This window comes from Piliocolobus tephrosceles, chromosome 5 (genome assembly GCF_002776525.5).
Source record: "Piliocolobus tephrosceles isolate RC106 chromosome 5, ASM277652v3, whole genome shotgun sequence".
Lineage (NCBI taxonomy): Eukaryota > Metazoa > Chordata > Mammalia > Primates > Cercopithecidae > Piliocolobus > Piliocolobus tephrosceles.
The window spans coordinates 38,163,505-38,178,935 of NC_045438.1; positions in this window are offsets into that span (position 1 = coordinate 38,163,505).

Below are 15,431 nucleotides of genomic sequence, written 5' to 3' on the forward strand. Positions count from 1 at the left end.
TTTCTTTCTTTCTTTCTTTCTTTCTTTCTTTCTTTCTTTCTTTCTTTCTGAGATGGAGTCTTGCTCTGTTGCCAGGCTAGAGTGCGGTGGTGCGATCTCAGCTCACTGCAATCTCTGACTCCCGGGTTCAAGTGATTCTCCTGCCTAAGCCTCCTGAGTAGCTGGGATTACAGGTGCACACCACCAAGTCCAGTTAATTTTTGTGTTTTTAGTAGAGATGGGGTTTCACCACGTTAGCCAGGATAGTCTTGATTGCCTGACTTTGTGATCCACCCACTTTGGCCTCCCAAAATGCTGGGATTATGGGCGTGAGCCACCACGGCCAGCCTGACATTTCTTATAGAGCAAGTCTGTTGGTGATAAATATTTTCAGCTTCTGTATATGTGAAAGAGTCTTTATTTCACCTTAGTTCTTGAAACATACTTTTGCTTGGTATAAAATTCTAGTTTGACGGTTTAATAATTTGTTAGTCAGTACATTAAAGACGTTGTGTCACTGTCTTCTCACTTGCATTTTTTCTTATAAGAGATCTGCTATCATTCTTGTCTTTGTTTCCCTGTATGTATTGTGATGTTTTTCTCTGGTTTACAATGTTCTATCACTGGTTTAATTTAATTAAGATGTGCCTTAGTGTAGTTTTCTTCACATTTCTTGTGCTTTGGGTTCATTGGGCTTCTTGAATATGTAGATTTATACTTTTCATTAAATTTGGAAAATTATTGGCCATTATTTCTTCCCATTTTTTTCTGTTACCCTCTCTCTTCTTTTTCAGTGACTTCTGTTACTTGTATATTAGGCATCTTGAAGTTTTCCACAGCTCAGTAATACATGGTTTTTAAATATTTATTCTTTCTTTATTTAATTGTAGATAATTTCTATTGCTATGTCTTCATATACACTAATCTTTTCTTCTGCAATTTTTAGTCTACTTCTTAAACTCTTTAATTTTTTTTTTTTTTTTTTTTTTTTGAGACAGAATCTTGCTCTGTCACCCAGGCTGGAGTGCAGTGGCGTGATCTCAGCTCACTGCAAGCTCTGCCTCCTGGGTTCATGCCATTCTCCCACCTCAGCCTCCCAAGTAGCTGGGACTACAGGTACCCATGACCATGCCCAGCTAATTTTCTTTTCTTTTCTTTTCTTTTTTGAGACAGAGTTTCACTTTTGTTGCCCAGGCTGGAGTGCAATGGTGCGATCTTGGCTCACTGCAACCTCCGCCTCCTGGGTTCAAGCGATTCTCCTGCCTCAGCCTCCCTGGTAGCTGGGATTACAGACATGTGCCACCATGCCCGGCTAATTTTTTGTATTTTTAGTAGAGATGGAGTTTCACACTGTTAGCCAGGATGGTCTCGATCTCCTGACCTCGTGATCCGCCTTCCTTGGCCTACCAAAGTGCTGAGATTACAGGCTTGAGCCACTGCGCCTGGCCCCTTAAATATTTTTTTAGGCTGAACATGGTTGCTTACACCTGTAATCCCACCACTTTGGCAGGTTGAGGCAGGAGGATTGCCCAGGAGTTTGAGACCAGCCTGGGCAACAAAGTGAGACCCATCTCTACAACTTTTTTTTTTTTTTGAGACAGAGTCTTGCTCCGTTGCCCAGGCTGGAGTGCAATGGTGTAATCTCAGCTCACTGTAACCTCTGCCTCCCGGGTCTAAGTGATTTTCTTCCCTCAGCCTCCTGAGTAGCTGGTATTACAGGTGCTGGCCACCATTCCTGGCTGATTTTTGTATTTTTAGTAGAGATGGGATTTCACCGTGTTCGCCAACTTCGTCTTGAACTCCTGACCTCAGGTGATCCACACACCTCTGCCTCCCAAAGTACTGGGATAACAGGCATGAGCCACTGTGCCTGGCCTACAATTTTTTAAAAAATTAGCTGGGTGCGGTGACGCATGCCTGTGGTACCAGCTTCATGCGAAGTTGCGGTGGGATGATTGTTTGATCTTGGGAGGTTGAGGTTGCTGTGAGCCGTGATTGTGCTACTATACTCCAACCTGGGTGACAGAGTGAGATCTTGTCTCAAAAATAACAACAATAATAAATAAATATATATAATATATATAAATCTATAATATATATAGTGGTAAAAGACACTACATAAAATTTGCCATTTTATCCATTTTTACATGTACAGTTCAATGGTGTTAAGTGTAATCACATTATTGTGAAACATCTAATTTGCTCCTAATTTCATCCAATGAACTTTTCATCTCATTTCTAAAATTCTCATCACTAGAATATGATTTAGGTTTCTTCTACATCTTCCATGTCTTTACTTAACTTTTGATCACATGAAAAACAGTTACAGTAAGTGTTTTAATGTCCTTGTCTGCTAATTCTAACATCTAGGTTGTTTTCAATTGACTGACTTTTCTCTTCATTAAGGGTGGTGTTTTGCTTCCTTCATGACTGGTAATCTTTTATTTTCTTTCTTTAAATTGTGTTGTATTAGATTTGAGATCCTAATGTATGGTCATCCTTGATTGAATGCTGGGCATTATAGATTTTTTTCCTTGTTTGGTGCTAGATAGTTTTATATTCCTAAAAAGACTCTTGGTCTCTTCTTGGATGGTAGAATGGGGACATTATTAGCATGCTTCTCCCCCTTGGAAAGACACAGTAGTGTGTAGTGTTTCACACTGCGAACTTTTCTCCAAGAAGCAACACAGGAACTAAACAGGAAACCTGAAAGAAACCACAGGCCCTTTGAAAGAGGTGGTGGGTTGCGGCCGGGGGCGGTGGCTCACGCCTGTAATCCTAATACTTTGGGAGGCTGAGGCAGGCAGATCACAAGGTCAGGAGATCGAGACTTTCCTGGCTAACATGGTGAAACCCTGTCTCTACTTAACAAAACACAAAAATTAGCCAGGCGTGATGGCGGGTGCCTGTAGTCCCAGGTACTTGCGAGGCTGAGGCAGAAGAATGGCATGAACCCAGGACGTGGAGCTTACAATGAGCCGAGATCATGCCACTGAACTCCAGCCTGGAAGACAGAGCGAGACTCTGTCTCAAAAAAAAAAAAAAGAAGAAAGAAAGAAAGAAATGGTGGGCTGCAGCCTACACCATGAGTCAGGTGGAAAATTAGGTCTGCAGAATCTGAAGGGGGATAAACTGCCTCTAGGATATACACTCCCACTGGGGAACCAGTTAATCCCATTCATGGGGGAAGGCCTTAACCCTTGGCCTTAACCCTAAGGCCTTAACCCTAAGGCCTTAACTGAGTGCTGGCAGTGATTTAGGGAGCGATGGGGAATACAAAAGCAAGAGCAGCAGTGGGAAGAGCCTTGTGTGCATTCCCAGTCTTCAGCACAGACTGAGGGAAGTTATTTTTGGTCTGCCTCACAAGGGACCTCCCAGAAGTCTGCCAGCTAACTCAAGTGGTGGTTGCAAATTGAGAGAAGCTCCCAGCTGAAATTCATCATATAATTTCAAGTGGGGACAGACTCCCTTGGCCAGAACTGGGGGCAAGTGGGAAGTGTGCTACAGCCACAAGTACAGGAGCTGGGACTGGGAGGAGCAGAGCCTGAAAGCTGCTGTTGCTGTCTCCACAGGGAAGGCTTATGGGCTGGGGTAGTTTTGAATTTTAAGTGTAGATTGCCTGCAACTTAGCTAGCTGATGCTAGTGTAACACTGCAGGTATGAGAGACCTGCCTTTTACTTTCTTTTTCTTTTTTTTTTTGAGATGGAGTCTCACTCTGTTTCCCAGGATAGAGTGCTGTGGAGTGATCTTGGCTCACTGCAACCTCCGCCTCCTGGGATCAAGCAATTCTCCTGCTTCAGCCTCCCAAGTAGCTGGGATTACAGGTATGGGCCACCACGCCCGGCTAAGTTTTGTATTTTTAGTAGAGATGGGGTTTCACCATGTTGGCCAGGATGGTCTTGATCTCCTGACCTTGTGGTCCGCCTGCCTTGGCCTCCCAAAGTGTTGGGATTACAGGCATGAGCCACCACGCCCAGCCTGTGACCTGCCTTTCTAAGTGTGTGGGAGCTGGGTAGGTTTACTGTTGCCTGCTATTCCCCACTCCCTGTCAAACTCTTCTGTGCAACACAGGCAACTGCACTTCTTCCTGGAACATTACCAGAGCAGCCAGAGGACCAGCCCCCAGACCCTACTGGGGTTACTTGCCCTGCATGTGGAGAGCCAGAGCATGGACCTACCTGACCCAGCCCCCACCTGGCTTTCCTCCACCACCTGCCCTGGTGGCTTAACACAAGGGACAGAAACTTTTGGGAGTTCTACAGACCTACCCATTGCCTGAGATTCTAGAATACCTCCCCTGAGTTACATAAGGCAAGCACAAATCCCACCACTAGTACCACAGCTGACACTCTTTTGCAAGCACCACCTCCCGGCTGGAGGCCAACTGACACAGTCCATTACAGCATTCTCAGGTAGAATAACACAGAGCTCAGGAAGGAGAAAACTTGTGTGTGACCTCAGCTATCACCATTGCCTGCAGCACCCTGGCTAACCAGGAGGTTCTGAGTCCATCCACACGACTAGTCTATAGCTATATCCCAACAGTCAGGCAGCCCTGGCACTTGTGAAGGATCTTGGAGAAGGGGACTTCTTTTCCCCCTCGTCCATCACTGCAGGCACATCTAGGACTTCTCCTATGGGAGCTTAACATGGGTGCACCTATAGACAGCCTTTCCAGAAAACTTCAGGGTGACTGCATCACTGCAGGAAGAGTACCGTTCAGGTTCAGGCTTGCATGAGGGGTGGAGTTACAATCCCTCTCTACTTGGAACATCAACATTCCTGCAGATGAAAAGAGGTGCCTGCCTGATTTGAATAACTGAAACACTGGATCAGGAGTGTGACTGGGAGGTGAATGGCTTTACTGCTAGCCTTGCAGTGGAGCTGAGGCGACTCCAGTTCTTCCCCCTGATAAGACCTCAATGCATTTCACTGAGAGCTATGCCAGCCACCTCTGCCAAGGCTGAGACCTCTGCCCACCATTAGGTATTGCATTTACCTACCTGCTTTAGTCATGACCAGTTTCTACCTAGAGACACTTCCTCTACTGGCCTGAAGCCTGAACTATTGAACCCAGTAAATAAAATACTGGAGGAAAAATTAAATGAATAAAAAAGTGCACACCGTGGAGGAATGAAAAAGCCTCAAGAGACCTCTGCCGTTCCAACCTCATAGGAGACACTGAACTTGCTCACACAACAAGCACATTGCTACCATAACCAGCATCTGAGAAAGCCATCATACAGAGACTCTCAATAACCAAGGAACAAAGTCTTCATCCCTAAAGCACCAAGAGCCATATTAGGCTACAGTAAATTATAAACATTAAAGTCACATTGCTAATGGGGGGAAAAGAAATTTTAAAAAAGAGTAATATCAAAAATAAATTCAACAATAATTATGAGAAATAGTCTACCCAAATGAGAAGAAACCAGAAAAATAATTCTGGCAATATAACAAAACAATGTTCTATATAACACCATCCCCTACTAAAAGATCAACGAACTCTCCAGCAATGGAGCTATACGAAGATAAGCTCTTTAAATACCAGATAAAGAATTGAAAAAGTTGACTATTTAGCTACTCAAGGAGATACAAGAGAAAGGTGAAAACCAATGTAAAGAAATTTTTAATAATTCAGGATATGAATTAAAAATTTTCTAAATAGATATTTTAAAGAAAAACTAGTTAGAACCCTTGGAAATGAAAGATACATTTGGGGAATTATAGAATGTAGTGGAAATCTTTAACAACAGACTAGACCAAGTAGAAGAAAGAATTTCAGGCCAGGCATGGTGGCTCACACCTGTAATCCCAGCACTTTGGGAGACTGAGGCAGGTGGATCACGAGGTCAGAAGATTGAGACCATCCCGGCTAACACGGTGAAACCCTGTCTCTACTAAAAATACAAAAAATTAGCTGGGTGTGGTGGCACACGCCTGTAGTCCCAGCTACTTGGGAGGCTGAGGCAGGATAATCACTTGAACCCAGGAGGCGGAGGTTGCAGTGAGCTAAGATTGCACCACTACACTCCAGCCTGGGCGACAGAGTGAAATTCCATCTCAAAAGAAAGAGAAAGAAAGAAAGATAGATAGATAGATAGATAGATAGATAGATAGATAGATAGATAGAAAGAAAGAAATTTCAGAGCTTCAAGATAAGATTTTCGAATTAACCCAATCAGACAAAAGTAAAGGAAAAAGAATAAAAATAAATTAACAAAGTCTCTAAGAAATATGGCGCTGTGTAAAATGGTCAAACCTAGAAATAAGTGGTGTTCCTGAGGGAGAAGAGAAGGCAAAAAGTTTGAAAAACTTATTTGAGGGAATAATTGAGAAAAACTTCCTTGACCTTGCTAGAAATTTAGGTATCTAAATACAAGAAGCTCAAAGAACTCCTGGGAGATTAATTGGAAAAAGGACATAATCAAGGCCTATAGTCATTAGGCTATCCAAAGTCAATGTGAAGGAAAGAATTCTAAGAGCAGTGAGAAAAATGCCTCAGGTAACTTATAAAGGAAAAGCTATCAGACTAACAGCAGACTTCACAGTGGAAACCTTACAAGCCAGAAGGGATCAGGGTCCTGTCTTTAGCCTCCTTAAACAGAAAAAACTGTCATGCAAGCATTTTGTATCCAGCAAAACTAAGTTTCATAACTGAAGGAGAAATAAAGTATTTTCAGACAAGCAAATGCTGAGAGAAGTTGCCACTTAACCCAACCAGCTCTACAAGAAAAGGTAAAATGAGTTCTTACTCTTGAAACAAAAGATTGCTATGTACCAGATTAGCACCTCCTACCAGCGTAACAGTTACAGGGCCTATAAAACAGTAACACAACAAAGGAAACAAAATATCTAGGTAACAATCAACTTGATGACTGGAAACATACCTCATATCTCAGTATTAATGTTGAACACAAATGGCCTAAATGCTCCACTTAAAAGACAGATTGGGCCGGGCATGGTGGCTCATGCCTATAATCCCAGTACTTTGGGAGGCAGAGGTGGACGGATCACTTAAGGCCAGGAGCTCGAGACCAACCTAGCCAACATGGCAAAACCCTCTCTACTAAAAATACAAAAAATTAGCCAGGCACAGTGGTGCAAGCCTGCGGGCCCAGCTACTCAGGAGGCTGAGGCATGAGAATTGTTTGAATACAGGAGGCAGAGGTTGCAGTGAGCTCAGATTGCAACACTGCACTCCAGCCTAAGCGACAGAGCAAGACTCTGCCAAAAACAAAACAAAACAAAACAATCACAGATTGGCAGAATAGATTAAAAAAATCACAAACCAAATATCTCTTGTCTTCAAGCGACTCACCTAACACTTAAGGATTCATAGAAACTCAGTGTAAAGGGATGGAAAAAGATATTCCATGCAAATGGAAACCAAAAGTAAGCAGGAGTAGCTATTCTGTTTTGTTGTTGTTGTTGTTGTTGTTGTGTTTTTTGTAGACAGAGTCTTACTCTGTTGTTGCCCAGACTGGGATGCAGTGGTATGATCTCTGCTCACTGCAACCCTCTGCTTCCTGGGTTCAAGCAATCCTCCTGCCTCAGCCTCCTGAGTAGCTGGGACTTCAGGTGCTGGCCAACACGCCCTGCTAAATTATTTTTGTATTTTTAGTAGAGAAGGGGTTTTGCCATGTTGGTCAGCCTGGTCTCGAACTCCTAATCTCGTGATCTGCCCACCTCAGCCTCCCAAAGTGCTGGGATTACAGACGTGAGCCAGGGCACCTGGCCAGATTTCTTAAATAACTCAAAGTTGATCTACCATTCGATCCAGCAATCCCACTACTGGGTATCTACCCAAAGGAAAAGAAGTCATTATATCAGAAAAGTACCTTGAGTGGTAATACAAAAAGGTATATTTATTGCAGCACAGTTCACAATTGCAAAGAAATGGAACTAACCAAAGTACCCACTGACCAGTGAGTAGATAAAGAAAATGTGGTATATATACACCATGGAATACTACCAGCCATAAAATAGAATGAGATAATGTCTTTGTAGCAACTTGGATAGAGCTGGAGGCCATTATTCTAAGTGAAGTAACTTAGGAATGGAAAACAAAATACCATATGTTCTGACTTATAAGTGGGAGCTAAGTTATGGATACACAAAGGCAGACAGATTGGACAGATTGGTATAACAGGACTCTGGAGAGTCAGAGGGGGAAGCCAGGGGTGGGATGAGGGATAAAAAATTACCTATTGGGTACAATGTGTAATACTTGGGTGATAGGTACACAGTAATCTCAGACTCCACCACTGTACAATTCATCCATGTAACAAAAAACCATTTGTATCCCAAAAGCTATTGAAATAAAAAATATGAAATAATAATAATAAAAGATTCTCGAGCATTTTTCTGGGATGTAAACTACTTGAAAATAGTTTGATCCTTTTGTGGCTTACTTTTAAGATTTGTTCATCAGTCTTAGGGCAGGGTTAACTATTCTTCACAATTAAGGCAAGATGCTTTACCAAATGCTTTGTGAATTACAAGATTTTTCAGTTTGGCTAGTGGGAGTGGGCACTATTCCCCATCCTGTGTGAGTACCCACTATTATTAGCTCTAATTATTTTGGATGATTCCTTCCTTGCAACAATCTTCAGTACTCTGTCCTATAAACTCTAGCTACTTCATTTTCTCCAGATTCTCAGCTGCATCTCCTCAACTCAGGGATACATTGAAGCTCCTCTTTGGTTCTGTTTTTCTGTTCTGTGGCCTGAAGGCAAGCCAATCATCAGTCATCTTATTTGTTTCCCATCTCCCAGCAATCAATGTTTATTGTTGCCTGATACCTAATAACCTGAAATATGTTCTTTCATATATTTTGTCCTTTCCTGTTGGTTGTTTCAGGCAAGAGGATCAATCTCTCCTTATTACTCCATCTTGGCCATAAGCACACATTTTGGCGGCTACTTTTGGTCATGGAAATAGATTTATTGGGACTCCCTCTACTGATCATTCTTTATTGTTTTTCCTCTTATTGAAAAATAATGTTTATGAGATGACAGAACAAGATAAAGCTGAGCCTGGATGACAACTGCTGTATCACCAAGAACTTTTAGTAACAGAAGTCTAATCAGAAAGTCCAAAGATATCAATCAGTAAAATATAATTTTTTCAGGAAAAAAAAAATCACATTCAGTGCTTGGAAGCTTCAGTGAAATCATATCTTAGACCCAGAATATGATTCATCTCTCCACCATAAGCCAGGAATCTCAAACAGAAGAGGCTTTCAGCGCCCTCAGATAAGCATGCCAAAGTCATTTGGCTCAAGGGTCCTCGTCGGTGGCAGCTGAGCCTTGGCGGGTTCTCTAAACTGTAGAAAAGCCTGTTTCTCATTAAAAAAAAAAAAAAAAAACTATTATGATATAAACAAATGAGCGTCATAAACTTACAGACCCAAGAGAATACATTTCAATTCTGAAATAGCAGGGGAAATGACTGCATAATTTTTGTTGTTCAGTGGTTGATCTTGGAATATCGAAAGTGGGGAAAGTCTTTGAATTGATTGGTTTCTTAAAGTGGGGGTTGACTCTGGTTCTGAAAGAAGAAGGAAGTGTTTATGTGAGTCTTAAGACATTCTCAGTTGGAACTGGAAGTAGTTCTTCCAGTTCTGAGTTTGGCATGATTGATGGAGGTGGTTGGTCTGGTTCTAACCTGTTAACACAAAGTAAGCCCTATGTAATGTTAGCTGTTACTACAGATGAGGACAGGTAGAACTAGCGGGGCTGACTAATCTGTGTGCTCATAGCAAGGCATATGTGGGTAGCATGCCACTGTACTCTTCTGAGTTAAACTGACTATGTGCTGCAAGCATGGAAGTTTTTTTCCCCACTGTGGCTTCTTTTTATGTTGTTTATTTTGTGTTTGGCACACATATTTGATGACAGGGTTTAAGAAAAGTGAAGCAGAGAAAACTCATGCTGGATATTAACATGCAATTTTTACATTAATTAGAAGAGGCTTCAAAGAAAGAGTTGTGGAAATAGGCAGCTAGGGATTGGTGGCAGTCTCCTGAGAAGTATACTCTACTTATAACTACAACCTGAGAGGGAAAACTGACCAGAAATTGAATAAATGGGGCTTAGAAAACCATGTTTCCAGGGATGTGTGATGGGGAGATTTGAGATCAGGCAAGTGAATATCAACTTAAAATGCTGTGGAATACATCTCCATAGGGACCATGTCGTAATGATGTCAGTCATAGCCGATGCAATGAATATTGTCATTTCTAGATGCACATTTCTTCTGTGAAACAAGACATACACAAAAAGGTGTCTCTTGTCAATGCAGTCAGATGCAGGTCCAGGCAACTCTCCAGGGTGACTGCTATCTATATGGTGACTCTGTGATCTAGACATGATCCTGTAACCTGTACCCTCTACAAGGCATGGACCTCTATGCTAAAGGTCAGGAGAGGAAAGAGACTGCCTTAGTCTTGGAATTGCTGTATATTGACTCCTGTTCACATTTTAGTGGACAGAAACAGACACATTACTCGCCCAAGTACAAAGGAGCTGAGAAGTAGAGCCCTCTGTAAGCAAGCCAAGGAAGGAGAGCTGACTGTTGGAGAGCACTAGGTACTAAACTTCTTGCCTCCAGAGTTGGGGCATATATTGCCTCCTGCCTTATTTACTACTCAGCTTGGCTTGGCCAACACTCACTAATCTTTCTGGCTTTGAGTTACATGATTATTTGCTTCATATTTACCTCTCCCATTAGACTTTAAACTCTGAACTACTTATTCTGTCATAACACATTACAGTACCAAGTGTTTAGTTAGACAGGCATTTGTAAATGAACCATTACCCAAAGTAGGGTAATGACAGAAGTCATCTGGAAATTTTTTTTCTGGATCTTGTCAATACTTTGTTTCACTCACTATAGAAATGTTTAAAAGTTATAGGCTGGGCGCAGTGGCTCACGCTTGTAATCCCAGCACTTTGTAAGGCTGAGGAGGGCAGATCATTTGAGGTCAGGAATTCAAGACCAGCCTGGCCAACATGGTGAAACACCGTATCTACTAAAAATACAAAAATTAGTCGGGCGTGATGGTGGGTGCCTGTAACCTCCGCCCCTACTAGAAAGGCTAAGACAGGAGAACTGCTTGAACCTGGGAGGTGGAGGTTGTAGTGAGCTGAGATCGTACCACCGCACCCTAGCCTGGGCAACAAGAGTGAGACTCCATCTAAAAAAAAAAAAAAAAATGTTATAGCCAGCCTGATTTCGCAGGTGCTAGACAAGAAGTTGCATGACATTTACATGCCTGTATGGTACAGGTGCTACAGATTATCAATACTTACTCTAGTTTCTGATACTGGGTTATTGGCTTGTTCATGGCACAAAATTCCACCAGATAATGTTAATTGTTAGGAAGATAGATTACTAAAAATAGGCTGGGCATGGTGACTCAAGCCTGTCATCCCAGTACTTTGGGAGGCTGAGGCAGGCAGATCACGAGGTCAGGAGATGGAGACCATCCTGGCTAACACGGTGAAACATCGTCTCCACTAAAAATACAAAAATTAGCTGGGCGTGGTGGCACGCACCTGTAGTCCCAGCTACTTGGGAGGCTGATGCAGGAGAATCCCTTGAACCCAGGAGGTGGAGGTTGCAGTGAGCCAAGAGCACGCCACTGAGCTTCAGCCTGGGTGACAGAGCAAGACTCCAACAAAACAAAAACAAACAAACAAAAAACACTCCATTTCTTTAAAATTTTCTTCAATTTTTTTCTGACTCCAAATATAGCATGTATGGATTATAGAAAAATTAGAAAGTAAATCAAATATAAATAAGTCTTAATTTCAGTGTTCAAAAACCATTGTATTATCATCATGGCACACTTATTTTCGGACCTTTATCAACATGTGTATCATCACATAGTTGATCTCCAACAGTAAAATAGATTTTTATCTAGAATTTTTTTTAACATTTTGTCATGCCATTTTCATTTTTAGCTGAAGTTTTTAAAAACATTATTTTAAATAGCAACACAACTTATCTTTGTTTAAATAATAATTTACTAAACCATCTTTTAATAGTGGACATTTAGATTGTTTCCAAAAGCTTTTGCCTACATATAAAGCTGCAATATAAACAACATGTAAAGCTGCAATAAATATTGTAATGCACAAACATTTTCAAACATTTTTCTATATTTTGGACTATTTTCTTAGGATAGATTCACAGAAGGAAAACATAAATTAAAGGTTATGAACATTTACACAGGCACCTTTAAGTGAGTTGAGAGTTTTGGGTCTTTTTTTGAGATAGAGTCTCTCTCTGTTGCCCAGACTGGAGTGTAGTGGAGTGATCTTGGCTCACTGCAGCTTTTACCTCCTGGGTTCAAGAGATTTTCATGTCTCAGCCTCCCCAGTAGCTGGAATTACAGACATATGCCCCCATGTGTAACTGTTTTTTGTTTATTTGTTTGTTTGTTTGTTTGTTTGTTTTGAGACAGAGTTTCACTCTTGTTGCCCAGGCTGGAGTGCAATGGCTCCATCTCAACACACTGCAACATCTGCTCCCTGGGTTCAAGCCATTCTCCTGCCTCTGCCAACCAAGTAGCTGGGATTACAGGTGCCTGCCACCATGCCTGGCTAATTTTTTGTATTTTTAGTAGAGATGAGGTTTCACCATGCTGGCCAAGCTGGTCTCGAACTCCACACCTCAGGTGATCCACCCGCCTCGGCCTCCCAGAGTGCTAGGATTACAGCCATGAGCCACCGCACCAAGCTTTTTTTTTTTTTTAAATAAAGATTGGGTTTCACCATGTTGGCCAGTCTGGTCTCGAACTCCTGACCTCAAGTGAACCACCCACCTCGGGCTCCCAAAGTGCTGGGATTACAGGTGTGAGCCACCATGCCCAGCCCCTAAGTGAGCTGATAGTTTTAAACAAATTATCCAACCTGTTTACTATTTCCACAGCCATAACTATGGAGTATGAGCTCCAGGGAGTTTAAAATACTTGGTCTTTTTTTTTTTTTTTTTAAGATAGAGTCTTACTCTGTGGTCCAAGCTGGAGTACAGTGGCCTGATTTCAGCTCACTGCAGCCTTGACCTGCCAGGACTCAGATGATCCTTCTACCTTAGCCTGCTGAGTAGCTGGGACTACAGGTACCTGCCACAATGCCTGACTAATTTTTGTGTTTTTTGTAGGGACAGGGTGTTGCCATGTTGTCCACGCTGGTCTCGAACCCCTGGGCTCAAGCAATCCCCTCACCTCAACCTCTCAAAGTGCTGGGACCACAGGCATGAGCCACCACACTGGCCTAAAATATATAGTTCTTTTATGTAGGAGTCAAAACAATATTATAAAGTATTAATAACTCATACAATCAGCAATACCTCATCCAATGAGACGATAATAGCATGCCCAGCAATTCCACACTGCCTTATGCAGCAGGTCCTTAACATTCAAGAAAGAAACATCTAAACCCATCTAGAATCCTCCAAGTTACAAAGTTACTTCAACATATATTTTTCCCCCACAAATTTCCATGTTTGCATTGGCTAAAGCACTGCAGAAATAATTTCTTCCATCAACCTTTCTTCCTTTCATATTGAATAAATATGGCAGAATCATTCACATAGCAGAGTCATTGCCCAATTCAATATTCTTTTATTTTTTCATTTATTCAAAACCAAATTTTGCTGGCTAATAATGGTTACTTTATTTGCTCTTTACTTTTTCAACGCTAGCTTGCTTTTGGGGTCCATGTTAAATAAGCATGGTTTTTATTATTCCATATTTTCACTGATGAGAAGGGAATGACAAGATACAATTATTGGATAGTCCCATAGCTCTGGCATTAGCTGAATGACTATCTCAGGTACCATCTTTAAACATCCACTAATCCAAAATGACAATCTACTCTACATGTCAAGGGCTTCCAGGAATTATGTGTGCATGCACAACCGTGAACAATAAATCTACACATTTCAAGGATCTATTGTGATTTTTTTCAAAGCACATTAAGAGGCAGTTATAAGTATCCCCTTTGTGCAGAGAAGGAAGATAAGGCCAGTAAGTAGGTAATTGTCTTGGCCAAGGTCATATTGTCCATAAGTGGGACTGCTGTGATGGGTCTCGGACACAGGAATAGAATGCATTAGAAACAGAATCTTCATTATATACATGAGCAGATGGAATGAAGCCGAGTAAGACATTATTCCTGAGAATCAATGAGATGTAAATATAGGTGGAAATAAGAGTGGACAGGAGAATAGGAAATCAAATCATCCTACAAAACAATCCTTACAGAATAATAACTGCACAAGAGATGACCTCAATTCACTCATGAAGGGAAGGGGAAACAAACTGATATTTTTGCCATATGCTGGCTGAAGACATGTGGAGGAAATTGCAAGCCAATTTGAGTTGAAGGCGCATCGCAGGAGCTGACAGCACAATTTCTTTTCCCATCAATTTTCACCCTCGCCCCCACCTCCACCTCACAAGGGACCTGCCAATGTAGACATCCAAAAAAAAGTACATCTCAGTTAAGAATAGAATGTTATGTTGTGCAGCAGCATAGAAATAAAAAAGAAGTTTCCAATACAATCTAGTTTTTATCTCTTGAGAAATTGTATGATTTTAGAATGTAATACACATATTTGTTCAAATATGGGTATAATTAACTGGACAAACTTCTCTCTGCTTTTTAATTCAAGGTTTATATTCAAATGCATCATTTCTTTTTTTAATTTAACTTTTATTTTAAGTTCAGGGGTACATGTGCAGGTTTGTTAAATAGGTAAAGATGTACTATGGGAGTTTGTTGTACAGATTATTTCATCACCCAGGTATTAAGCCTAGTACCCATTGGTTGTTTTTACTGATCCTCTTCCTCCTCCCACCCGCACCCTCTGATAGACCCCAGTGTGTATTGCTTCCCTCTGTGTGTCCGTGTGTTCTCACCATTTAGCTCCCACTTATAAGTGAGAACGTGAGGTATTTGGTTTTCTATTCCCATGTTAGTTTGCTAAGGATTATGGCCTCCAGCTCCCCATCCATTTTCCTGCAGAGAACATGATCTCATTCTTTTTTATGACTGCATAGCATTCCATGGTGTATATGTACTACATTTTCTTGATCAAGTGTACCATTGATGGACCTTTAGGTTGATTCCATGTCTTTGCTATTGAGAATAATGTTTGAAATGCATCACTTCTTAGTAATGTATAAGATAACACAAATTCAGTTTTGTTAAACTTGATTAATGTTTATTGACTCAAAAATTTATTGTGCTACTAGAACTAAAGATGTAAATTCCCCTATTGCTGACATAAGCCATAACCCTCAGTTGAGGATAAGCCATAAGAAACAGAACCCCAAGAACATAGTATAAGTAGAAACCAAGAGTTGTTAGGGTTGCAATAGGAGTAAGGTTGCAGTGGGAGTAAGAAAACCTCAATAGAGCCCAGCTCTAACATGTAG